We start from the raw sequence: 27,993 nt of genomic DNA, 5'->3' as shown, positions 1-27,993 counted from the left end.
GGCGAGGGCGTGGCTGGTCGATCGGAGCTGGCGTGTGGGAGCGTAGAAGTTGAGGCGGCTGTTGAGGTATCTCGGGCCTTGGTTGTGTAGGGCTTTGTGTGCGTGGGTGAGGAGCCGGAAGGTGATTCTCTTGTTGACCGGGACCCAGTGCAGGTCTCTCAGGTGTCCGGAGATGTGGCTGTGCCGGGGGATGTCGAGGATGAGTCTCGCTGAGGCGTTCTGGATACGCTGGAGTCTCTTCTGGAGCTTGGCGGTGGTTCCGGCGTAGAGGGCGTTGCCGTAGACCAGTCGGCTTGTGACGAGAGCCTGGGTGACCGTCCCTGGTCTCGGTGGGGATCCACCGGAAGGTCTTACGTAGCATGCGCAGGATATTGAAGCAGGACGCGGAGACGGCGTTGACTTGTCTGGTCATGGAGAGGGAGGTGTCCAGGATGAAGCCCAGGTTGCGTGCGTGGTCTGTCGGTTTGAGTGCGGTGCCCAGGGCGGGGGGCCACCAGGAGTCGTCCCAGGCAGAGGGCGAGGAGCCAAGGATGAGGACTTCCGTCTTGTCTGAGTTCAGTTTCAGGCGGCTGGTCATCATCCACTCGGCTACGTCTTTCATTCCTTCGTGTAGGTTGGCTCTGGCGGTGGCAGGGTCATTGGTGAGGGAGAGGATCAGCTGGGTGTCGTCGGCGTAGGAGATGATGTTGAGATTGTGCTGGCATGCGATGGCCGCAATAGGGCTCATGTAGACATTGAAGAGGGTGGGGCTGAGCGAGGAGCCCTGAGGAATGCCGCAGATGACTTTGGTAGCCTCTGATCTGAACGGGGGTAGGTGGACTCTCTGTGTTCTTCCAGCGAGGAAGGAGATGATCCACTCCAGTGCCTTCTCCTGGATTCCGACGTTGCTGAGGCGCTGCACTAGGGAGCGGTGGCAGACAGTGTTGAATGCCGCGGAGAGGTCTAGGAGGATGAGGGCCGCTGTTTCTCCTTTGTCGAGCAGGGCTCGGATGTCATCGGTGGCTGCGATGAGGGCGGTCTCGGTGCTGTGGTTGGCCCGGAAGCCAGACTGTGAGAGGTCGAGGGATCCATTCATCTTGAGGAAGGCGGCCAGTTGCTTGTTGACGGTCTTCTCGATGATTTTGGCTGGAAACGGGAGGAGCGAGATGGGGCGGTACTTTTTGATCTCGGTGGGGTCCGCTGCTGGTTTCTTCAGTAGAGCGCTGAGTTCAGCGTGCTTCCACGTCTCCGGGAAGGTGGCGGTGTTGAAGGAGGTGTTGATGATGTCCCTCAGGTGGGGTGCGATGACAGCGTCGGCCTTGTTGAAGACATGGTGAGGGCAGGGGTCGGTAGGAGATCCGGAGTGGATGGAGTTCATCGTGCTGATGGTGTCTTCGGTGCTGATCGGGGTCCAGGCGCGGAGGGTGGTGGTGGGGGGCGTTGGTGCGGTCGTGGGGAGCATTGGTTGAGTGCTGAAGCTGTTGTGTATGTCAGCGATCTTGTTGTGGAAGTAGGAGGCGAGGTAGTTGCAGAGGTCTTGAGATGGGGTGATGTTGTTGTTTCCGGCGTTGGGGTTGGAGAGCTCTTTCACAATGTTGAAGAGTTCCTTGCTGTTGTGTGCGTTGTTGTCCAGTCGTTCCTTGAATGCGGTTTTCTTGGTGGCGTGGATCAGTTGATGGCGCTTTCGGGTGGTGAGCTTGAGGGTGGTCATGTTGTCCGGGGTTGGGTCTCTTCGCCAGGCTCTCTCGAGGGCTCGGCAGTTCATCTTGGAGCTCTTGAGTTCGTCGGTGAACCATGAAGAGCTCCACGCTGTTTCTCTAGCTCGCAATCTGCCCCAGTGCTCAGCGGACCTTCAGAAGTGTGCCACCACACCTTCTAGCGCCGCTCATGAGTGGGAGTTCCAACCGGAGGAATCGGACATGAGTCCTCAAGCCGGGAATCCCTACGACAACCAAAACAACAAATCTTACTAAGTCCACTAAAACCAGGCATCTTAGGTTCACTGGTCCGTTTACCAACTTTAAGGAGTAAAAGCAAAGAACACGATACAAATGTACTTACCCCTCGGCTTTGGCTATTGCAATAGTCGAATAACAAAAGTTCCAAAACAAAACAAAGAAGTGGGCGCTACCCACAAATACTTAACTAAGTGGTCTTCTTCTCACGCCAACAGAGGTCCGCCTAACGTCTCACGATACCAGTCATCACCAGAGAGTCCAAGGCTGGGCGGTAGTCAGGGCAGCAGTTGTCAGCAGCCGTTGGAAAGGAGTAGCCGCGCTGCAAAAGACCTTCGGTCCACTTCGACATACAGGGGCCGCTTGAGGTGGCTCGCGAGTCCTCCGGAATTTTCTTGCAGGGCTTCTCACGACCCTCGGGCTGAAACGCTACCACTGAAACCGCCCCACGTTGGGCGCCAGTTGGAGAACCGGGCCTTATGGGCCTGACGGCGCAGGGCTCGCCTTAAATCCCCGGATTCACCTGCCTTGTCAAACAGAGACACAAGACACTCCGTTGGGCGTGGAAGCCAGGTTGTATTAGCTGCAGCAAAGCACAGTTATCCTAGAAGTTACACACGAGGTGGGTTCCGAGGAGACTGCCACTTCAATTCGTGGCGCACAATCTTTTATAGGACCATTTTTACAACATTTACTCCTTTCGCATAGAAAAACAGACCAATGAGAAAAGTTGGAAAACAAGCTATCAGGTATCTCAAATACGCCCCTTTTTCAGACCCCATGTGTTACCCCTCCCAACAATTTAATCGGTATGGTACCAACAATCCAATTTGCAGGTGGCAGGACGTGTCTGTGTACCTCAAAGGACAGTTGTGTTACAAGAGAACACAAAGAGAGAATAGCAAAGGCCAGTCGGATAAGATAATGTGAAGAAAGAATGGGGGAAGGCAAATAGTCAGTCAAGACAGGGATCAATCTACCCAGACATGGATTAACAAACTCGGCCAGACCCTGACATCGGTTTCGTAAACAAGAGGATAGGTGTTACTCTTTAACAGGAGGGACATGTAGCAGCTGAGAAAAGCAAAAACACTTCGTTCGCCATGCCGCCTGAGTGAGGGCAACACAAAATGGCGACGAAGCACAAAATGGCAGCTAAATACGGGACTAAGTAAAAAATCGAAGAACCTCACCACGCATTACATGTACTTGTTTTTCTGCTGATAGCTCTTTGTTTTCTTTTACCCCACCAACACTTGTTTTATCGGGTTTTAATTCTTTAGAAGCCAACTGAGACAATTCTATACTTTTAACAATAAAAGTAGTCTCTTGCAGAGTTGGATTTTTTAACGTGAGCAACTTTTCTCTCACTTTTTTGTCACTGCAATGAACCACTATCTGATCCCTTATCAGTTGCGAAGTAAACTGGTCAAACTCACATTCAGCTGCGCGAATACGTAACTCAGCGACATAGAATACATTATCCTGGTGCCTAGTAAAAAAATGTATGTCTCGCTACAACAAGACTACCTTCTACATCAAAATATTTTTCCAACATGGCTACCGCTTGATCAAACTCATTAAGGGGTTCCTCACCTTCTGGAACTTTCAAAGGGGGTAAGTGTTTTAAAACAGCTTGTCCCTCTAGACCTAGGTTGTGCTCTAGAATAAATCTCCTTTGTCCCGCCCCAAAACTAATGCCCCCAATAGCTCTTAAATACTTAGTGAATGCTCTAAACCAAACCTTCCAGCACACGGGAGGGTCTCCTTGAAGCTGTAAAAAAGGAGGAGGAGCTTGGACACTCTGCATCTTAAATAATACAGATCAATAAATGATCAATAACACAAAGCGTAACAGTACTAAGCAATAACCACCAAGATAAAAAATGAAGCGAGCACCAGAATTACACTGTAAGAAAATGCACAAAAATGAAAGAAAATTCAAAAAGCCTACACAGATAGTTCCAAACAACAGATGTGAAAAGTAAACAATTCAACCACCGAAACCTAAAAAAAACCCATTGTACATCACTTGATGGACGAAGAGTAGTAAACTGCTGCTCCTGTAAACCTCCGTTCTCGTAAACCATTTCAGAAGGTGTCCGTCACTCCCAGCAGTTTGTGTTCCCAAACGCAGCTTTTCGGTGCATCAAGAAACAAAAACGTCACCAGAAGAACGCGCAAACGTTCGCTACACGTCAGAATCCTTCACACTGCGGGAAGCTGAGAGGAAATGCCACACACGTATTCAAAGCATTCCACGCTCCAGTAGGCAAACACATACCAGGAGACCAGCAAACATCGCCCCAAGCAGACCTTCCAGAGAGCTGATATCCTGAATAAAGAAGTCACTTCAACTGTTCCACAGATAAATGGGCAATATTTACCCAATACCAAAGAGACACCAGGGACATGGGCAAACCTGACAGACAGCAATAAAAACTCTCCTATGACACCTGTCGCACGCCAAAACCAGCAATGGCACACCCGGACACTGAATTAGACGTGGACAAAACACGTCAATCGAATATGTATGCCGCTTTGCAAGCAATACAAGCAAGTCTACAAGCAGTCAATGGTAATTTTGATGCTCTTACACAGAGAGTGGATAATATATCAGCTAAACTCCATAAGCAGGGAACGAGACTAAATGAAGCAGAAGTGCACCTATCAGCAGTCGAAGATGAATCTCACACAACAACACGCAAAAGTGCGGAGATATAAAAGATACTGGAGGTGATCAAACAGAAAAATGAAGATTTGGAAGCGAGATCTCGTCATAATAATGTACCCATTATGGGAATTCCAGGGAGCACCAACACGGGATGACTAGAAGCATATGTAGAGAATATGCTAGGTGATATCTTCGGAGGAGAAAACTTGTCCTCAGTGCTTATTGTTGAAAGAACCCATTGATCTTTGGCGACTGCGACTGCACCAGCACCGGGCACCCCACCACGGCCCATCATATCACCCGTTCTCAATTACAGAGATAGAGATGCGATACTACGCATGGCCAGAAAAAAGCAACAAATATCGTACCAAGGCAATACTGTCTCTCTTTATCCCGATTTTATCATTTCTGTGCAGGCGGCACGGAAAGAATTTAATCCCGCCAAAAAGAAACTGAGAGAGATGGGAGTTGAATATGCGATACTATATCCAGCACGGTTACGCATAACCTATGAAAAAATTGTAACTACACCACATGCAGTGCAGGCCTTCATAAAAAAGACTCTGTCGAGACGTAAAATACAAAGCAATAGGACCACAGATCCCGAATCAGACGGATAAGCTCACTACAGGTCGTAATGTATATAATGAGCCTTATTACTTCAGGAACGGTAGCGTATATTTAGAACTTTGATTCTTTATGTAGTAAACTCTATGTCACAGCGCAGTAAGCACACGTTAAATCAGACATATTGTGTTGTAACACACACAGGCCCTGCCTGATTAGCAGCGCAATCGCCCCCTTTGAAATGTAACAGCATATTGTGCTTGTTTTTAGGTATAAGCTTGCATAACTTGGGCATGTATCTCTATGGCTGAGCAGGATACTCAATATGCTAAGCTTGATCAGGTTTGAAATGTAAATGTATACATGGGTCTACATTCCCGCACTATGTTGCTATAAAGTGGTAATGAGCAAATGGGAGTGATTCACCTAGTTAATCTTGATAGACGAAGAGTAGTAAACTGCTGCTCCTGTAAACCTCTGTTCTCGTAAACCATCTCAGAAGGTATCCGTCACTCTCAGCAGTTTGTGTTCCCAAACGCAGCTTTTTGGTGCACCAAGAAACGAAAACGTCAGCAGAAGAATGCACAAACGTTTGCCGCACGTCAGAATCCTTCACACTGCCGGAAGCTGAGAGGAAATGCCACACACTTGGTCAAAACATTCCATGCTCTAGTAGGCAAACACATACCAGGAGACCAGAAAACATCACCCCAAGCAGACCTTGCAGAGAGATGATAACCTGAATAAAGAAGTCGGATGTGTCGGATATGGATGACGCTTTGCAGGCAATACAAGTAAGTCTACAAGCAATCAATGGTAATTTGGATGCTCTTACACAGAGAGTGGATAATATATCAGCCAAATTCGATAAGCAGGGAGAGCGACTAAATGAAGCAGAAGTACGCATATCAGCAGTCGACGATGAATCTCACACAACGACATGCAAAAGTGCGGACATAGAAAAGATACTGGAGGTGATCAAACAGAAAAATGAAGATTTGGAAGCTAGATTTCGCCACAATAATGTAAGCATTTTGGGGATTCCAGGGAGCACCAACATGGGATGACTAGAAACATATGTAGAGAATATGCTATGTGATATCTTCGGAGGAGAAAACTTGTTCTCAGTGCTTATTGTTGAAAGAGCCAATAGATCTTTGGCAACTGCACCAGCACCAGGCACCACGGCCCATCATATCATGCGTTCTCAATTACAGAGATAGAGATGCGATACTACGCATGGCGAGAAAAAAGCAACAAATATCGTACCAAGGCAATACTGTCTCTTTTTATCCTGATTGTATAATTGCTGTGTAGGCGGAACAGAAAGAATTTAATCCCGCCAAAAAGAAACTGAGAGAGATGGGAGTTGAATATGCGATGCTATATCCAGCACGGTTACGCATAACCTATGAACAAATTGTAACTACACCACGTGCAACACAGGCCTTCATAAAAAAGACTTTGTCGAGAGGTAAAATACCAAGCAATAGGACCACAGATACCGAATCAGACGGATAGCTTACAACAGGTGGCAATGTATATAATGTGCCTTATTACTTCAGGAACGGTAGTGTATATTTAGAACTTTGATTCATTATGTAGTAAACTCTATGTCACAGCGTAGTAAACACACACGTTAAATCAGACCTATTGTGTTGTATCACACACAGGCCCTGCCTGATTAGCAATGAAATTGCCCCCTTTGAAATGTAACAGCATATTGTGCTTGTCATTAGTTATAAGCTTGCATAACTTGGGCATGTATCCCTATGGCTGAGCAGGATACTCAATATGCTACGCTTGATCAGGTTTGAAATGTAAATGTATACATGGGACTACATTCCCGCACTATGTTGCTATAAAGTGGTAATGAGCTAATGGGAGTGATTCACCAAGTTAATCAGGTACTCCCCGACCACTCTATTATGCATGAGTGTAAATGTGCGCACTCAGCGACCCCCCTGAGGATGCTTCCGCAACTGTTAGTGCAATGGTACTGTTATTAAAAAGGGTATGTCTTCCGCACGATTGGGATGTTGAAGTGGGTGGGGGGGTTTAGGGTTAAAGATCTTGTTTTTCACAGGCTTACGCAAAGCGTATACAACAGGTTGAAGATTGTAAGTTGCAGAAACTTGATTGCAATGATGTTGTTGTACTATGTTGCAAATCATGTTTACATGACACCTTACTCAGAATACTTGGAGCTAGAGTATCAACTCTAAATTGAAATCCACACAAATACGCTGATTATCCCAGAATATTAGAGGCCTAAACAGCCCCTCAAAAAATTAGACAAATGTTTGCATATCTGGATAGACAAAATATTAACATAGGTAACAAAGGTAAGCCCGTCTACGCCCGTCCGCGCCAAGGCCGCGCCCAGCGCCAGTCCCCCTGGCCCTTGTCTTGCCCACCCCTCCCGCATTACCTACGATGCCACCACCCTCCTAGCCCTTAACCCCGGCCGCTCCCCCAACTGCGTCCAAGCCGCTCCTGGACACAGCCACGGTCCTTTCTCATGCAACTCCTGCAAATTCAACGGCACCGACAACAACTCCGCTACGATCACACCACAGATACCCGACCCCACCCACCTACAATGCATCTTGCTCAACACCCGATCGGTCCACAGGCACGCCATTGACCTATGGAATCTACTAGACACCATCTCTCCGGATGTCGCCTTCCTAACAGAAACATGGATGAACGCCTCTTCTGCCCCAGACATCACCATTGCCATCCCTGAAGATTATAAGATCATACGTAAGGACCGTACCGGCCACACAGGAGGAGGAATCGCTATCGTCCATAAGAAATCCATCCACATCTCAACCAGCTCAGACGTCAATCTCGCCAACTCTGAACACCTTCACTTCCAGATCCACATCGACCCCAAGACCACACTCAGAGGCACCCTCCTTTACAGACCTCCAGGACCCCGCGCACAATTTAGTGAGGACATCACGGACTTCATCACTCCACACGCGCTCCCCTCCAAAGATTACATCCTTCTGGGAGACCTCAACTTTCACCTTGAAAAGAACAAGGACCACAACTCCACCACCCTTTTGGACAACCTCGCCAACCTCGGACTTAAACAACTGGTCACTTCCCCCACCCACATCACAGGTCACACACTCGACCCTATCTTCACCTCCAGCAATCATGTCTCCTTCAGCCACACTACGGCTCTCCTCTGGACTGACCACAGCTGCGTTCACTTTACCTACAACAAGCCCAAACCCAACAACCACCCCCAACCAACTCTGCAAAGAAACTGGACCAAAACCACCAGCGACCAGATCTCCTCATCGCTTCTTCTAAACCCCCCAGCCCACTCCTCAAACCCTGACCAAGCCGCCACCAACCTCACCCTATGGTTATCCAACAGCGCCGACATCCTAGCACCACTGAAAAAATGACAAATCAAACCGGGCAGCAAGAAGGACTCCTGGTTCAACGATGATCTTAAGAAATCCAAGAAACTCTGCCGCTCCCTTGAGAAAGCCTGGAAAAAAGACCCAACCACCAGCACCAAGAACGCCCTCAAAAACGCCACCCGCATACACCACCAACTAATCCGAAAGGCCAAGAAAGCCGCTTTCAAGGACCGACTAGATAACAACGCCCACAACAGCAAGGAACTTTTCAACATCGTCAAGGAATTTACCAATCCCTCGGCCAACTCCAACGACATCACCCCCTCTCAAGCCCTCTGCGACTCCCTAGCCTCATTCTTCCACAACAAAATTGCAGACATCCACAACAGCTTCGACAACCAACCCGAAGACCAACCCACCCATCCCCCTACAGGACTCCCACCTCCCTTGAACACCCTCAATGACTGGAAGCCAATCTCCACTGAGGACACCATCCGCCTGATGAACTCTATCCACTCAGGATCCCCCACAGACCCATGCCCTCACCACATCTTTAACAAAGCAGACTCCATCATAGCACCGCACCTCCGAGACGTCATCAACTGCTCCCTCGACTCCGCAACCTTCCCGGAAAGCTGGAAACATGCCGAACTCAGCGCCCTCCTGAAGAAACCCACAGCTGACCCCACCGAACTCAAAAACTACCGCCCCATCTCGCTCCTTCCATTCCCGGCCAAAGTCATCGAGAAAGCGGTCAACAACCAGCTCGCCGCCTTCCTTGAAACAAACAAATCCCTCGACTCCTCACAATCCGGCTTCCGAGCCAAGCACAGCACTGAAACCGCCCTCATCGCAGCAACAGACGACATTCGAACTCTCCTGGACAATGGAGACACAGTCGCCCTCATCCTCCTTGACCTCTCCGCAGCCTTCGACACAGTCTGCCATAGCACCCTTCTACAGCGCCTCAGAAACATCGGAATACAAGGAAAAGCACTGGAATGGATCACCTTGTTCCTCACCGGAAGAACCCAGAGAGTCCGCCTCCCACCATTCGTCTCAGAGGCCACTGAAGTCATCTGCGGCGTACCCCAAGGGTCCTCACTCAGTCCCACCCTTTTCAACGTATACATGAGCCCCCTTGCGGCCATCGCACGCCAACACAACCTCAACATCATCTCCTACGCGGATGACACTCAACTGATCCTATCACTCACCAATGACCCTAGCACCGCCAAAACTAACCTACACGAAGGAATGAAAGAAGTAGCCGAATGGATGAAACACAGCCGTCTGAAACTGAACTCGGATAAAACAGAAGTCCTTATCTTAGGTACCTCCCCCTCTGCCTGGGACGACTCTTGGTGGCCAGAAGCCCTTGGAAAAGCACCCATCCCGATGGACCACGCACGGAACCTGGGCGTCATCCTGGATTCCTCACTTTCGATGAACAGACAAGTCAACGCCGTCTCTTCATCCTGCTTCAACATTCTTCGCATGCTCAAAAAAACATTTCGTTGGATCCCCACCGAAACTAGGAAAACGGTCACCCACGCCCTGGTCACGAGCCGACTTGACTACGGAAACACCCTCTACGCCGGTACTACCGCTAAACTCCAGAAAAAACTCCAACGAATCCAAAACGCCTCAGCCAGGCTCATATTAGACATCCCGCGTAAAGAACATATCTCTGGTCACCTGAAAAACCTCCACTGGCTTCCCGTCAATAAGAGGATCACTTTCCGGCTCCTAACCCACGCACACAAAGCACTCTACGAAATTGGACCCGAATGCCTCAACACACGACTGTCCTTCTACACCCCCTCCCGACAGCTACGATCATCCAACCAAGCCCTTGCCACTGTACCTCGCATCAACAAAACCACCATGGGAGGTAGATCCTTCTCCTACCTGGCAGCTAAAACCTGGAACTCACTTCCCACTTACCTTCGCCGTACTCAGAACCACCTAGCATTCAGAAAGCAGCTTAAAACGTGGATATTTGACAAGTAATCCCCCACCCCTCCTCAAGCGCTTTGAGACCCTCTGGGTATGTAGCGCGCTATATAAATTCTCTGACTTGACTTGACACACCTTGCAAAAACTAGTAAAAACTAACTTGGTAAGAAATGGGACGAGATGGTGATAATGTCCTCGTATTCCAGCTATGCCAGAGGGGTCCTAATGAGGGTGAGGAAAGGCGTACAATTTCAAGTAGCCCAAACCATAATGGATGATATGGGTTGATACATTATCGTCACAGGACAAACTCAGGGACATCGTGTAGGTCTGATCAACACATATTGCCCAAACATAGACGACTTTGTGTTCTTTGAAACTATATAGCAGCAACTTAGAGAGCTACGGGACATGGAATTGCTGTGGGGTGGGGATCTAAACTTGGCACTCAATGAGGAGTTAGATAGATCTGGCAGTACCAAAGAGCCTCATAAAAGAGCTGTGCAAAGTGTTGTCAATGGGATGTTGGAATTTAAAATGCTAGATGTTTGGCACCTGAGAAACCTACAACATATGGCAGAAACACACCACTCCACCATATTTATTTATTTATTTATGCAATTTGTATAGCGCAAACAAATGCCCAAGGGCGTCTCGGCGCTGTGGATAGAGCAAGAAATGCGCAGAGGAGGGAGATTTATTGGTTAAAAAGCCAAGTTTTAACTTTTTTTCTGAAGATGGCCAGTGTAGGGGATGATCTGATGTCAGGGTCGAGGGAGTTCCAGAGTTTGGCAGTTGATACCGTGATACTGCGATCACCCCAGGTGACAGTTCTGGTTCTAGGAACCGTCATGGTCAGGGTATTCATTGATCAAAGTGATTGTTTGGGAAGGTGAAATGCAAGGGGTTTTAGGAGAAAATGTGGACCTTGTTTTTGTGAGGCTCTGAAGGCGATGCAGAGGGCTTTGAACTTTATTCTGTTCTTGACAGCTAACCAGTGAAAGCCTTTGATGATATGGGCAATGGGTTGAAACTTGGGAGTACCAGATAACATCCTGGCCGCGGCATTTTGTACGGACTGTAGCTTTTTGATGACTTTAAGTTGGGCATTAAGCAGAAGTCCGTTACAGTAGTCCAATAAGGACATTACAAAAGCGGTGACCAGGGTCCTGCCTGAGTTGGGGGGAAGAAACGGAAGAATCTTTTTTATGGCTTTTAATTTGAAAAAAGAGGATGACACGATGGAGTTTACATGTGCGGAGAAGGTGAGTTTGTCATCTATGAGGACACCTAAGTTTTTAACCTTGGTGACTGGGAGGGGGGAGGGACTAGGTCCATGGGCCACCAAGCATTAGGCCAGGTAGGGACAAGCCTACCAAAAGTAATGACCTCCGTTTTGTTGGAGTTAAGTTGGAGACAATTTATAGACATCCAGTTACTGATGGCAGACATGCCCTGTTGAAAATTGGCAGCAATTTTATCTCCATTGTCTTTGATGGTGAGTACTAATTGGGTGTCGTCTGCATAGGATGTTAGGCTCATCCCATAGTCCATAATGACTTTTGCCAAGTCTGTAACATAGATATTAAAAAGAGTTGGACTGAGGGATGAGCCTTGAGGGACACCACAGGGTAACACCATCTGTGTAGATTGAAATGTTCCTAGCTGAACCGTCTGGGTACGGTGAGCCAGGAAGGATGACAGGAGATCTTTAGCTTTGGCCTGGATGCCCATGGCATTGACACGATTGATCAAAATTTTGTGATCGACCGTGTCAAAGGCCACAGTGAGGTCAAGAAGGATGAGCACCGCCGCTCCTCCCTGATCAAGGGCTGCTCTTATCTCGTCTGTGGCCTTGATAAGGGCGGTTTCGGTGCTGTGGTGCTTCCGGAAACCAAACTGCGTGTGGTCAAGAAGGGAGTGTTCTTCAATGAATTGGGAAATGTGATGGTTCATCAATTTTTCGACAATTTTAGCAGGGAAAGGCAGACTGGCTATGGGACGATAGTTATTAGAATCGTATGCATCATGGTGGGCTGGTCACGAATCGACTACTGGCCTGCAACTGAGAAGGTGACCATGTGGACAAAGGATGTACAACACTTGCCGAAAACATTATCAGACCACAAACCGGTTCTTTTGGTCATTCAACCACCCGATTATGTACCACCCCTATATGTATGGAGATTTAATGCAAAGGCATTGCTAGAAACCTTGTACAATACCTGCATAAGACAAGCAAGTGAGGAATACTTCTTACTAAACAAACCCTCAGTAGAAGATCCTAGCCTATTATGGGAGGCCTTTAAATCAACCATACGTGAGTGTGCATAAGCACTAACGCAGGTATACTGAAAGATATTAGGCAACAACTCACCCAACATAAAGCCACACTGAGAGCCCTTGAACAGGAATATGAACAGACTCACAATACAGCCATATTGGGGGACATTAGAAATATAATAACTGTATACCAAAATTTTGTTGATGATGAACCTAAATATATTTCAAAAAGAAGTATTGCTAGAAAGTATGGAGAAGACGGTAGACCGGGATGTACATTAGCAGACAAAATATGTAAAGACCGTGAAACACATGCAGTAATTGAAATCAGAGATCGATTCATTACTTTATACTATAACACAGATGGAATATTGAAGGCCTTCATTGATACATATGGTGACTTATATACTACACAAAACACAACAAACCCACAAGAAATTCTAAAATATCTGGAAGATATCGCAATAGCGTGGTTATCAGCTATCCAAAGGGAATATCTATCACAGGCGATAGCAGTAGAAGAAATAACAGAAGTGATTAAAACACTGCCCAATGGGAAAGCTCCTGGCCCGGACGGCTTTACGGAAGAATTATATAAGGAATGTGTTGACCTGTTTTCCCCCCATTTGGTGGAAATGTATGGTGATGTGCACAAGAAACAAATACTGCCACCTACATTGAGAGAAGCGATGATAATAGCGCTATTGAAACCAGAGAAAGACCCGGAACTCTGTGATCATACAGACCGCTTTCATTAATAAACACAAACACAAAAATACTTGCTAAATTAATAGCCATACATCTGCAACCATTGATATCTAATATTATATTACCGAACCAATCAGGGTTTATACCTCATCGCTCTACAGCCCCTAATATTCATACCCAAATCAAATCAAAACAATCTTTATTCGATTTTAAGTGTTAAAATCATAAAAGCATACATACAGAAGAAAAAAAGTAACCATCAAATATCACATTAAAATACATTTATATGCAGCAGGTGAGCGGGTAATACTGATAAATTCATTATGTACTTATAAACATATTATAGGTCCCATGGGTACATTTTCCAATACACTCCTCCCAGAATTCACTAATTGATCGTTTTCCTTACCCTAAATAAATTTTTTAGGTAGCCCACCATAGAATCAATACAATAAAAGCTATTTAACATCTGCAAATGTATTAAGGCAGGGCGACATTGCCTACTGCCTCCCTGTTTTCATAATGGCTTTAACCATCTTAACTTCTCGATAGTGTAAAACTTGCAGAATAAAACCGCGTGTATTGTACTTTTTTGTGAAACATTATCACAAGGGCCTCAACATAATTCCCTAGACCAGTTGTTGATAGTTGGGTACATGATTAGATGGTGGAAGGTCCCAAACCTAAATCTGGTCAGAAGATATCTGTCGTATCTACTCAGGACCTGTTGCAAGTATGGTTGAATATTACACGTGATTGTAATCAGTTGATGATGGATCACCATGGGTTTATTCAGTTCGAGAGTTAACCTGTTTTCTTCTAAATGTTTCATAACAACTCTTTTAAACTCTTTACGTTTAATAGCATTCATGCTATCGGGCAGGCTAAAATATTCAGGATGGCTAATGTCCTGCATAAAATTCTCAACATATTTCAGCCATAAAATATTGCAGGCGTTGTCTAAGTTCATTGCATCCCTCATTATATCCCTGTTAATGCTAGTACTCTCTGTGGTCCAAATTCTGTGCCATAACAAAACAGGCTGGGCCTTAATCTGGTCGAAAATGTATGTGAACCCCAGCTCAGAATGACAGTTAAAAACTGGTGCACTGGTTGGGACACTTAGGAGGGACTTCAAAAAAGCGTTTTCCGTACGCTGAATTAGAGTGCAGTCTTGGAATCCCCAGATTCCCGCCCTGTAAACAGCTTTACTCACGCAATTTGCGCGATATATCTTTAGCAAAATTTCTAGGGGCCTTTTCCCTAGTTTTTGGGAAAAGTTAAAAAGAGCTGCTATAGACTTCATAAAAAGTAAAGACCTAGCCTTTACAACCGGTGCCCAGGAACCTGACCTATCAAAAAGCTCGCCAAAGTAGCTAAATGAGTGGATAGTTTCACATTGCTCCCCCCCCCGCCTGAAATCTTCTAGTCTTGTTTTTCGCTGTCCCACACGACATCACAAAGCTTTTCTTGGCATCCAATTTCAGGCCAAGCCAACCCAATTTGCACTATCGCATTAATTAAACCCAGAATTGCAGGCAGCTGCAGTTTTATTAGATGCAGCCAAAGCATTCGACTCTGTCAAATGGATATATATGTTCACAGTGCTACAAAAAATGGGCTTGTCTCCAATCTTTCTTACGTGGATCAAAATCTTATATATGGCGCCAGTTGCAAGAATAAAGGTGAACCAATATGTCTCAAACAAAAAACCAATAACACATGGAACAAGGCAGAGATGTCCCCTATTGCCCCTTTTATTCGCCATTGCATTAGAACCACTGAAATGCACAATTAGACAATGTCATAAACATACAGCCCTGTAATTTCCCCAACGTCCCTTGAGTATATCATTATATGCTGTTGAAATGGCTAACTTACCCCCCCTAACACGAGAATATATTAATTTGGTGGGCATTCAGGCCTTCAAATAAATTGGAACAAGTCAACCATCATTCCCTTAACTGAAATAACTAAACCATGCTCGATAGAATTTCCATTAGAATGGCAGGATGACCCGATTAAATACATAGGGATCTGGTGTCATAGGGACCCTGGAGTAGTCATACGGGCAAACTATGGCACAGCTATGTGCAAATTGGACGAAAAAGTGGCCAGATGGATCCAACTGCCACTATCATTGGCAGACAGAGCAGCAATAGTTAACATGGTCACATTGCCCAAATTCCTCTACCTCTTTAATACTATCCCCATAATACCACCAGCAGCGGTTTTTAGTACATTATCATCAGCAGTAACTAGACTTATCTAGGTTAGTAAGCAAGCCCGGTTTGAAATGCGAGCCCATACACTACCTTACTCAAGAGGTGGAATTAAAGTACCAGACTTTCTCCTATACTATTTATGTGCACAAGCGCAATATGCGCATCACTGGTATCACCCTACTCGGTATATGCCAAATCTGGCAGTTGAAGATGGTGACGCACATCCAATCTTATTACACAACATACTGCCACACCAGCGCTACCATGTGGCCAAACGGGAAATTAATAAAATTCGCACTACAAAATCAGCGTGGCAGCGAATGGGGAAATGAGCACATAAACTCCCATTATATGCGCTAGCATTGCCACTACAAAACCACTCAGCTCTGTCAGTGACCCAGGAAAAAGTTGGAATGGAGTTATTACAATGGGTGGGAATAGTCTGAATGGGAGATCTTCATAAAGATGGTACCTTTATAGATACTGAGGAGCTTCAATATATCTGTAATCAAACCCTCCTATTCAAATTTACGTATCACCGATTACAAAGTGCGATAAAAGACCTATACTCCACATTTCTTGCTGAACCACCCATGTTACAAGCTTTGCAAATGATTATTACGACTTCCCATAATGTACATCTTGTCACAAAACTATATGCTCTCCTGCAAGAAGATATAAATAGCACCACGACTAAAGCATTAGATAGGTGGAACACAATACTAGACCTACAGCTTTCGGATGAAGAATGGAATACCAGCTGCTTACTAACCGCTATGCTCACCCCAAACGATAACCTACGCATTATATACTATAAATATGTACACCAAACTTATCACACACCATTAAAATTGCATAAATGTGGGCTCTAATCCGTCGCAAGTAGCCAAAGATGTAATACAGATAATGCCGACTTCATACATTTGGTGTGGTCGTGCCTTAACATTAGAGCATACTGGGAAGATATACCAAAGATGTTAAGTGATATGCTGGGGACGAGAATTGAATGCACACCTTGAGTATGCTTGCTAGGACAAGTAACAGGGTTGCGATCTCTCAAACGTAAATGTTGTGCAATAGCATTGTTAATGGCGAAGAGAAGGGTTTCAATATATTGGGGAGGTAAGCACTATCCAAGTGGCAGACAATGGCTTCAAGATATGGCATATTGCAGAGACACTCTTAAGATGTATGAGGAGGAACTCCCCACCAGATCTAGGCCAAGAGACTATTGGGTAAATCTAACGGACTATTTACAAACACATTCCAATTTAGGTTTAAAGTATTTTATTGAAGCAGAGTGGGGTAGGACACAAAGGGGCAAAAACAAGTGACCCACAGGATCCGCTTATCAGTGCGCATCATACAGCCAATACAACAGTACAGTTACAATTTTGTAAGAGGCTCTGTCCGACTCTGGAGCCTAGCTTCAGCACCTGTGGGCATGGACAAACCACGAAGGGGGGGGAGGGGGGGGGGAGGGGGAGGGGAGGGGAAGGATGAGGAGAGGAAAAAGAAAAAACCCAGGAGGGAGGGAACAAAAGAAAGAGCGAATGGGGAAGGAAAAAAGGAAAAAAAAAAAAAGGAAAAAAGGGGGGGGGGGTGAAGGGAGGAGAAACAACCCCGCTCCAAAAAACCTACCTAACCAAACAAAACCCCCAACTACCATACCCCAACCCACCCCCTGTACTGTGCCAGCATCTACAGTCTCCGCCACTGCGAACTCTCCATGAATCTCCACTATGCAACACCAACCCCACCCACTCAGGCAGGCGGGTCCGGCGGCGGTGTCAGCCTCAACAATCGAAGATATCTAGGGCAGGTAATCTCACGAAACTCGGAACATAATAGGCTGTGAAAGGGCTCCCACAACTCCTCAAAGGTATCAGTATCCCCCAGGGCCACCAGGGACACCTTTTCCATTCCAAGAACATGCCATAATCTGTGCAACCAACCAACTACAGAGGGAAGTGTTGTAGTGCGCCAGTGTATGAGAATATTCTGTACCGCTGATCCCAGCGCAATTGCGATCTGCCTACCCCTTTTGGACCTAAGGGGATACATCAACCCATTCGGCAACCCCAACAGGACATAGGCCGGGAACCTAGGCAGTTCTATCCCGAAGCATTTGTCCACCTCGCTCAGGACCTCTTCCCAGTACGGAGCCAGCAGGGGGCAATCCCACAGTATGGGCGTTAGTGTACCAGTGTTGCCACAGTTGCGCCAGCACGTCCCTGGTATCGCCCTGTCCATCTCGTGCAGTTTCTCCGGAGTGCGGTACCAGTAGGTCGAGATTTTAGTGAAGGTCTCTGTGAGACCCGTGTGGTAGGCCGAGTGTCGCGCGCGGTAGGAGATGTGGTCCCATTCTTTATGACTCAGCTCGCGCCCAAGCTCTCGCTCCCATCGTTCCCGACCAGGGTTGTGAATGTGAAATGAGGGGGGTTGCAGCATTCTATACAGGTCCGAGATCAGTTTGGCGTCCGACGTGCGAGTAATTAACCAACGCTCATACTCCGTGATTTCCCTGTGTGCCGCGTCGCGCACTTGTGGTTGTAACGCCCAGTGGCGCGCCTGCAGGTATCGCATGCGTTCTGTCTCGGGGAGGCCATAATCCCTCTGCAAGTCCTGGAAGGAGACAACTCCCTCGGGGGAGTACAAGTGGTACAGAGTGCAGCAGCGGGCCACCCGCCAGCGCTCATAGGCTCCCTGTTCCAGCCCCGGGCCGAAGTCCGGGTTGCCAATGAGCGGCGTGAAGGGAGAGGGGAAGGTAGTTAACTCGCATCTGGCAGCCACCGAGTCCCACGTCTGGAGCGGGACCCGCGTCACCAAAGACGCGTAAAGATTGGGGGGCCGATGGGGTCGCCTCAAGAATGGTACTTCCTGCAGCGTCCTACCCGCCACCGCTTGATCCTGGAACAACCAGTGTTTATCAGATTCCCACCGGCTCCATTCCACGAGGTATCGGAGCTGGGCGGCCTGAAAATATTTCCGTAAATCCGGTATCCCCAGCCCTCCGGATTCCGGTGAGAGCATAGCGATGCCTCTCCTGATCCTCGGCCTACGGCCCTGCCACACGAATCGTGCAATGGCAGTCTGAGTCTCCGCGAGCCACCCCGCAGGAGGGTGGAGCGGCAATGCTCTGAAGAGGTAAAGCACCTGAGGCAGAAGGGTCATCTTCACTGCGGCCACCCTACCCAGTAGTGACAGCGTGCCCCTATCCCACCGGCCCAGTTCCTCCTTGATTTTCGTGCCTAGAGCTGCGTAATTGGCCTTAACCATCTCCGGGAGGGAGGGCGCCAGCAGGATCCCCAAATACGGGATCCGGTCCTTGGACCAGCTCAGAGGGTAAAGCCTCTGCAGTTCCACTCTAGTGGCAGCAGATAGCGAGATGTCCAGGGCGGCCGACTTACCCAGGTTCACCTTAAAGCCCGCCACGTCAGCGAATAAGTTCAGTTCCTCCACACAGGCCGGTAGTGATCTCCGCGGGTCATCCAGCGTCAGAATGACATCGTCCGCGTACAGACTAATCGCGTGGCGAAACCCGCCCATCTGGACACCGATAATGTCAGGGTTCTGCCTAACCCTCTGGGCAAATGGCTCCATGTACAAAGCAAAGAGCAGAGGGGAGAGTGGGCATCCCTGTCTCGTGCCCCGTTCAATTGGGAAGGGTCGAGAGCTGCCGCCGTTCACCCGGACCACCGCAGATGGGAACCTGTAGCAGTTAAAGATCAGGTGACGAAACTTCTCCCCTATCCCAAATTTGCTCAGGACTTTCTCAAGGTAGGGCCAGTGCACCCTGTCAAAAGCCTTCTCCGCGTCTATGGACAGGAGCATCCTCTCTCCAGGGATCCTAGAAGCCTTCTCGAGAATGTGCGTCACCCTCTTCGTGTTATCTACCGTTTGCCTACCGGGCACGAATCCCGCTTGGTCCGAGTCAACCATGCCGGGGAGATGCAACGCCAGGCGTGCCGCTAAGATACTGGTGAACACCTTCAAATCGGTGTTCAGCAGCGAAATGGGATGATAGGACCCACAGGCGGTCCTGTCCTTGCCCGGCTTAGGGATCACTGAGACCGTGGCCTGGAGAAATTCGGAGGGGATGGCTCCGGGGTCTGCGAAGGAGTTAAAGAGGCGAGTCAGCAGAGGCGCCAGTTCCTGACAGAAGGTTTTGTAAAACAGCGGGATGAAGCCGTCCGGACCCGGGGCCTTGCCCAGCTTGAGCCGGGATATCGCCGTGACCACCTCCTCGATACGTATGTCACGTTCCAGATACTGAGCCTGATCCTGTGTCAGCGACGGGAGCGGAACCGAGTCCAGGTAGTCCCCCTCAGCCTGGGCCGAAGGGGGTTCCCCGGAGTAGAGGTCCGCATAAAAGCCGCGGAAGACATCCGCTATGTGTTCATCGGTTGTGACTCTGCCTCCGGCCGGGTCCAGCAGTTCCTTCACTCGGTGCTGCTGGTGCTGCACCCTGAGTTTGTTAGCCAGGAGCCGCCCACACCGATCGCCTCCCGTGTAATATTTGTGCTTCAGGCGGAGCACCGCGTACTCCGCCCGATCCGTATCTAGGGCTGCCAGGAGCTTCCGCGCCGCCTTCAGCTGCCTCCACACCCTGGGGGCACCTGTCCTGTGATGAACCTGCTCCAGCTCCCTCACCTGTTGGGTGAGCTCATTTCTCTTAAGTTGCCGGTCCCTATTCTCGGCGGCGGAAATCGCGATAAACTCGCCTCGGAGCACGGCCTTAAGGGCCGCCCACTGTGTCGCGCGGGAGGTATCCCCATTATCGTTCACGGCCTGAAAAGCCAAAATGGCCGCCCTGATCTGATCCACTACCGACCGCCTGTGCAAAAGCGTATCTCGGAGCCTCCAAACCCCCCTCGACCGAGCCACCGGCGGAAGAGCGAAAGCGCCTTCAACTGGGGCGTGGTCAGAAAGAGAGAGGACCCCCATGTCCGCATTCGAGGCCAAGAGGAGCAGCGGGCCTGACACTAGGAGGTGGTCTAAGCACGCATAAGATCTATGGGCGTGTGAGAAATAAGAGTATGCGCGAGTGGTGGGGTGGAGGCAGCGCCACATGTCATGCAGGTCCAGCTCCGCAAGTCGAGTTCGAATCGAGCCCGAAAGCTCACCCAACTGCTGGCGCCGCTGCACAGACCTATCCAGCGCCGCGTCAAAAACCAGATTCAAGTCACCCCCCAACACTATGTGCCTATCAGAGGTGAATGCAACGTCGTCCAGGGCCCTGTGTAAGAATTGGTCCTGATGATCATTGGGGCAGTAAACAGAGCCTACAGTCAGTGCTAAGCCCCCCACCTTGATTCTATACACCAGGAGTCTTCCTTTCTGCTCCTCCACCTTGCTCACAACCTCGCCCCTGAACCTTCTAGAAAACAAAATGGCCACCCCTGCCGTCTTGGAAGTGCTAGAGGAGAATAGCTGTGTGGGGAACTTGGGGGTTCGCATCCGCGAGCAGTCCTTAGCCAGCAAGTGGGTCTCCTGCAACAGGCAGATATCCGCTTGTGAGTTTTCCAGCAGGGATAACACTGCCCGCCGCTTAACCGGGTTATTCAGCCCTTTCACATTGAGAGTAAGCACCTTAAGAGCCATCAAGGAGAGAGTTCAGGGAGCACATATCATAAGGCAAAGCCCCGTCAGCAAACACAGAAGGCACCCTTCGAGACCTCAAAACAGAGCGACGTTGAATCAACCATTGGCACAGTACAGTCCCCGAACCCCAACACCCCACAACCAAAACCCCCCCCCCGCCTCTACCCCAACAAATCCACACCACCCCCCGCTACTGGCCCCCCCTCTAGGTCCCAAAATCAAAACAGCTGCCCGTCCGCCCCGACCCCTTCCCCCGCTTCCCAAACTTTTCAAAAAAGACATTGTCCCAGTCCGGCCCAAAACGGGCAAGGCCGTGGAAAGTCAATCTAGTGGACGTCCAGCCACCACCTCCTGCACTCGCCCTTCCTCCCGTGCCACCCCCCGAAACCCCGCACCTGCAATAAGAATGAGCTAAAATAGACTCCCCCCGGAGTGAGTTCGGGCCGTCAAGGCCACTTCGCCGTTCGCCGTCACTCTGGAGGCCTCCTGGATGGCAGCCGCCATTTCAGCTCGAATTGCAGGCGAGCCCGGGCGCTCCGCCGAGGGAGAGGCCCCCCCCTCAGCTCGTTGCCAGCCGTTACGAGTGCTGCGCCGCCGTCGCGGGGCCGGGGTGTCCGTGTCCGTTGCAGTGAGGCCCAGCACCGCGCAGACATCTTGAAGGGACCAAAGTTGATGTAACACACCGTTCCACCTGAAAATCAGGCGGAAGGGGTGCCCCCAGGAGTACTGTGTTTCATGCTCGCGAAGGAAGTCCGTAGCGATCTTGAAGGATTTCCTCTTCTGTAACGTGACAGTGGATAAGTCCTGAAACAGTGTCACAGGATGGTCCCGGAATCGATAAGGCTGCTGTCCACGCGCCTCGCGGAGGATCCGCTCCTTCAAAGGAAAGTCCGGGAGAAAGGCCAGAATGTCCGGCGCGGGCGCCGTGGCTCTACGGGGGCGACCCACCCGGTGCGCCCGGTCGATGCGAATCCGAAAGTCCTCCGGCTCACCCAGGATCGCTCGGAAGAGGGCCACCAGATATGCCGTCACGTCTTCACCCTCCTCACCGGACGGCACTCCGCGGACCCGTATGTTGTTCCGCCTGGACCGATTTTCAAGGTCCTCGGCGTGGGCCTGTAGCTCAATCTGTTGCTCCCGGAGCCGTAGGACCTCCTGCTGCAGATGGGTGATCTCCTCATCCCTGGAGTGGCCCGCTTCCTCCACTGTGTTCACCCGATCCCCCAGGGAGTCCATCTCTCTCCTCACTTCGCGGACCTCCCCGGCCACTTCATTCTTGAGTGCTTGGAAGTCTTCTCGCAAGGAGCTAAACAGGGACTCGAGAAAGGACCTCGTCACCGGGGGCTCTCCACCTTCTGCCCCTCTGGTCGGTGCCGGGGAAGTCGCGGCCGGTTGAGCGCATCCGCTGCGCAGGGCGCCCCTTCCCAGCATTTCCGGCAAGGTCCGGTCGCCTCTCCGCTGTCCCCTGGCGTTCGACATTGTAGCACAATAACGGACCCTGAGGCTCACTGAACAGTAGAGAAAGCAGCTATATGCCAGCCGGGGGTGATCCACACAAAGAGCACCAGGAGGGACGGGCTGCCCGGCCGAACTCCACAAAATGGCCGCTCAAGAGTGTCGTAGGGACAGCGCCCAAGATGGAGACCCTCTCCTTCTCCGATCCGAGAACCAGAAATCCGGCTAGGGAGCTAAGTCACAATGCGACAGTCACCAGTGTCCGCCACTGCAGGGAGAGATCAGCCTCGGGAGACTCGGTCCCCAATTCCGCACAGATAACCAGCCGAAGCGACCTCCTCCAGCAGGCCACGTCAAGCCACGGGCTGGCGTAGCGAGGTGGCGCCGACTCCGCCACCGTTCTGCACCTCCGCTCCGCTCCGCTCCGTACAGCCGCTGCTGGACAGCTCCCAACCACACGCGAAGCCGTCGCCGAATCCCACTCCAACAGCACATGCACCACAGCGGGCTTCACACCTCAGAGGCCGGTCGCCCCGTTGCGCTCCGAGGGTCGGGGGACTCGCGGCTGCCAGCTCTCACTCGGGTCGTACAGCGGGGTCCGACCTGGGCTATACCGGCCAAAATCTCGTCCCCGACGGCGCAAACCAGGCTCAGCAGGCTCTCCACACCTCCGCCGCAAGCACCAGGCTCAGTGGCCGCGTGATCCGGGGGGGAATCAGCGGTTCCGAGCGATGCAGGAATTCAGGGGTCCGGGAGCCCTCGGCAAGTGCGACCGCTCAGCCCGCCATCTTGGCCACGCCCCCCCCACATTCCAATTTAGAAACATCAACTACTGTGCGTAATGATTTGTATAGATGTAAATATTGTAAAATCTGTACTATGTTGTGTCGGTTAGCACTGGCAGTGCTATAGACTGAAACACTCGATGCATCTTCCTTTGACATTTGTGAAGTGTTGTATGTAAACCTGTACTGTTACTGCACTTTGTTTTTGTTACTGGATTCTAATAAAAATATATTTTTTTTAACTTTCCAGCTGAAATCGTCTTGGATCTATAGTTTAATCAACCACCAGTCCTTTCCTAGACGCTGAAGTGCTCCTGCAACAATTTCAATTCCACCAGAGACAATGCCGGACTGAATATCGACAGTCAAAATATCGACTTGCCAAAATATCGAGGTAAAAATATAGAATGCCAGAATATCAACTTCCTATCTACAAACAGGTAAGTACAAAAATATCGACTCCAAAATATGGATAGGAAAAAATATAGACAGTCAAAATATCTAATTTTTTTAATATCTTAAAAGTAATTTAAAAGTAATATAATAATAAATATAATTAATTTAAACATACTTAAAATACTTAAATAAACCTAAAATTAATAAATAATTAATGTATATATTATTTTTAAAACATTTATATATATACTAGCAGCCCGTCCCGACGTTGTCCGAGTATGAATTGCTGCCGGCCAGTAGTATATTGTTTTGTAGGATAGAATTTCTTATCTGTGACAGGCCTGTGAAACGCTCCGATTCACAGTGCACTGCTGATGCACTTAAGAGTGCGCGTTCAGTAGTGTGTGAACTCGAGTTTCCCTACTTTATTTTCCTTGCAATATTATATAGCGCAAACTCGACAACATGGCATGAGCACAATTTACGTTACAGAAGAACACATTAATTTGTGGTAGGCACGGGGAGACAAAGCGATTTGCCTGGAATCACAGGATGTTGAGTTGATGCCGAGATTCGAACGTAGCTCCCCAGCTCTAAAGTTCGCAATTCTAGAATTTGTGGCGGGAGGTGTGTCTAAAAGTGTATGTAGGTGCTGGCCATCAATGAGAGAGACCAGTGCATTTTTCAAATGGGTGGTGAAAAAATATGAATACGTTGCTGGAGATGTGGGCCGCCGTGCCACCAATGTACTTACCGGGGGAGGGTAAACACCATTATTCCGCAACTTTCTTTCTGCATACCATCACTCCGCATACTTTCATTACGAAAGTACCATGACTCCGCAATGCCATTATAACGCATGGCATTACATTTTATATGCTTTTACCACGCATACAGTTACAACGAAATTCAATGTAAATGCATGAATGGTAAAAGCATGTTTCTTTTAAATGTTTGGATAAGGTAAGTATGGGTATAGGGGTATATGTTTTGGGGTACTGAGGTATATGTTTTGGGGTGTTTGGGTATTTTAAGGGTTCAGATATAGTTTTGGGTTATGGGGTACAGGGGTATTTTAGGGTTTAGGGATAGGTATGGGTTTTGGGGTACAGGGGTATTTTTAGGGTTCGGGGTAGGTTTGAGTTTTGGGGTACAGGGGTATTTTTAGGGTTTAGGGATAGGTTTGGGTTTTGGGGTACAGGGTATATTTATAGGGTTAAGATGGGTTAGTGTTTAAGGGTGTTGGGGTATTTTAAGGAGTACGGGTGGGTTATGATTATGGGGTGCAGGGGTATTTAAAGGGAGCAGGGTGGGATTAGCACACGATATGAGACATGGCATGAAGGGCGAAATGTATCACAAGCCCCCAGCGTTTGTCACGCCCCCAGCACAAGCCCACAGCACAACACAGACACGCCCACAAGGGACTACTTTTCTGGCACGGTACTTTTACCTTTTAAATGTATATGGTGGGCGTCTGCATAGCCTATGTCCTTCTGCTGCAACTGCCCTTTCCAACGCTGTATTGGGTGTTGTGATTGGTGCTGTGGTTCCTGAGATTACCCGCCTCAAAGGTTTGGGATCTCTCTTTATTATATTAGTATGGATATACATATTATTAACAAAACGTATACAATATTTTTTCCGTAGGATAGCGAGAGGGTTAAATTTACTATTCACCCTCCAGAGAGTGCAACAGTAGGGAAAGCGTTGGATAGCGTAGGGATAAAATGTACTATTCCCACTCCAGAGAGCGCATCAGTAGGGAAAGCGTTGGATAGCGTAGGAGTGAAAATTACTATTCCCACTCCAGTGAGTGCAACAGTAGGGAAAGTGTTGGATAGTGTAGGAGTAAAAATTACTATTCCCACTCCAGTGAGCGCAACAGTAGGGAAAGCGTTGGATAGCGTAGGGATAAAAATTACTATTCCTACTCCAGAGAGTGCAACAGTAGGGAAAGCATTGGATAGCGTAGATATAAAAATTACTATTCCCACTCCAGTGAGTGCAACAGTAGGGAAAGCGTTGGATAGCGTAGGGGTAAAAATTACTATTCCAACTCCAGAGAGTGCAACAGTAGGGAAAGCGTTGGATAGCGTAGGGGTAAAAATTACTTTTCTCACTCCAGAGAGTGCAACAGTAGGGAAAGCTTTGGATAGCGTAGGGGTAAAAATTACTAATCCAACTCCAGAGAGTGCAACAGTAGGGAAAGCGTTGGATAGCGTAGGGGTAAAAATTACTATTCCCACTCCAGTGAGTGCAACAGTAGGGAAAGCGTTGGATAGCGTAGGGGTAAACATTACTATTCCCACTCCAGTGAGTGCAATAGTAGGGAAAGTAAATACTTCATATATAAATATAAATAACATAAATATTAATACCAATTACAAAATAATTAAAATATTTTACAATTTTATAAAATATATTAATTAATCAATTAAAATTACAAATAAAAATAACTATTAATAAAAATTACCTACTAATACTAATTATTTACCAATTACCAATAAATTAATTTACAATATAAAAATTTAAAAAAATTAGACACAAAAACATATTAAAGAAATATAATTACTTACAATTAAATTACTTCCCAAGCTATTCCCCTATAAATACACAACCCACTACAGAAAATAATGTAATAACAGTAACATATTAATCAAATAATCAATTAAAATAAATTACAAATTATATTTTAATTAATTACCAATTAATGATTAATTAACAATTAATTCTAAATAAATAACAATAAATAAAATAACATATTTATTAATTATAATTAAATTACTTCCCACCCTATTCCCCTATAAACCCACAAACCGCTACAGAAAATAAATTACTAAAATTAACATATTTTTCAATTAATCAATTAAAATGAATTACCAATTATATTTTAATTAATTACCAATTAATAATTAATTAACAATTAATTCTAAATAAATACCAATAAATAAAATAACATATTTAATTAATTATAATTAAATTGATTCCCACCCTATTCCCCTATAAACCCACAACCCGCTACAGAAAATAAATTACTAACATTTACATATTTATCAAATAATCATTTAAAGTTAATTACCTATAAATAATTAATTAACAATGAATTCTAAATAAATAACAATAAATAAAAAAACATATTTAATTAATTATAATTAAATTACTTCCCACCCTATTCCCCTATAAACTCAGAACCCGCTACAGAATTATATTACACAAAAATTCAAAATTAATATTAACTTACCTTAAATTCGATATTTTTGTTGTCTATATTATGTCTAGTCGATATTATGTCCATTCTATATTTTTGATTCGATATTATGTCCATTCTATTCGATATTAAAATTTTATAGTCGATATTTTGGTAGTCTATATTATGTCTAGTCGATATTATACTAATAATCAAAAAAGGAGGGAGGAGGAATAACTGACCATTCAATTCCCCTTGGTTAATCACTCATAATCAATGGTGGAATGGACACTTGTAACCGTGTAACATAGGTTACTTAAAAATCCTCATAAACGCGGTGATGGGATTGGTTAGAGCGGTGGATCTTTTTCTCCGCTATCCACTCGCGTTATGGTTCTCTGATATCCACTCGCGTTATGGTTCTCCGCTATCCACTCGCTATTATGTCCATTCTATATTTTTTACTCGATATTATATCTAGTCGATAATAAAAACTCGATATTTTGACTCTATACCGCCGGACTATGCATTTGTCACTCCTGCAAGATGCTCGTTAAGAGGAATCAATGTCACCAGTGTAACATTTTAACGAGCTTCATGAGGAGGAGCTCGCACACATCACTGTTGTCATTTGACCTTCAGAATGAGGTACTCTCACCGTTGTTTATTGTTTTAGCACTGCAACTGTTCCTCGTCCATGCACTTCATGAGCCAAGAGCAATGTGCATGCATTGCCTGCATTTCTTCATGATCATACGTATAGTGTGTGTAGTGTGTGAACCTGAGGTCATTGCAATCTCCTTGGATTATGACCCAAAGAGTAACTCATG

At 47.4% G+C, this 27,993-nt stretch overlaps 1 pseudogene across 1 annotated transcript in view; it reads left to right on the top strand.

The window, feature by feature from the left end:
- The first annotated feature begins 5,942 nt into the window (after window positions 1-5,942).
- LOC147734879 (brevican core protein-like) overlaps window positions 5,943-27,993 on the top strand; it is a 155,407-nt pseudogene continuing 133,356 nt past the window's right edge. Inside the window, exons 1-2 of the transcript XR_015307511.1 lie at window positions 5,943-6,200; window positions 6,493-6,649. The product of XR_015307511.1 is annotated as a brevican core protein-like (transcript). The remainder of the gene's footprint in view (window positions 6,201-6,492; window positions 6,650-27,993) is intronic.

The sequence above is a fragment of the Lissotriton vulgaris genome, chromosome 1_2 (genome assembly GCF_964263255.1).
Source record: "Lissotriton vulgaris chromosome 1_2, aLisVul1.2, whole genome shotgun sequence".
NCBI classification, from domain to species: Eukaryota; Metazoa; Chordata; class Amphibia; order Caudata; family Salamandridae; genus Lissotriton; species Lissotriton vulgaris.
Note: the sequence above shows the minus strand (reverse complement) of the source record. Positions and strands in the feature narration are given on the sequence as shown.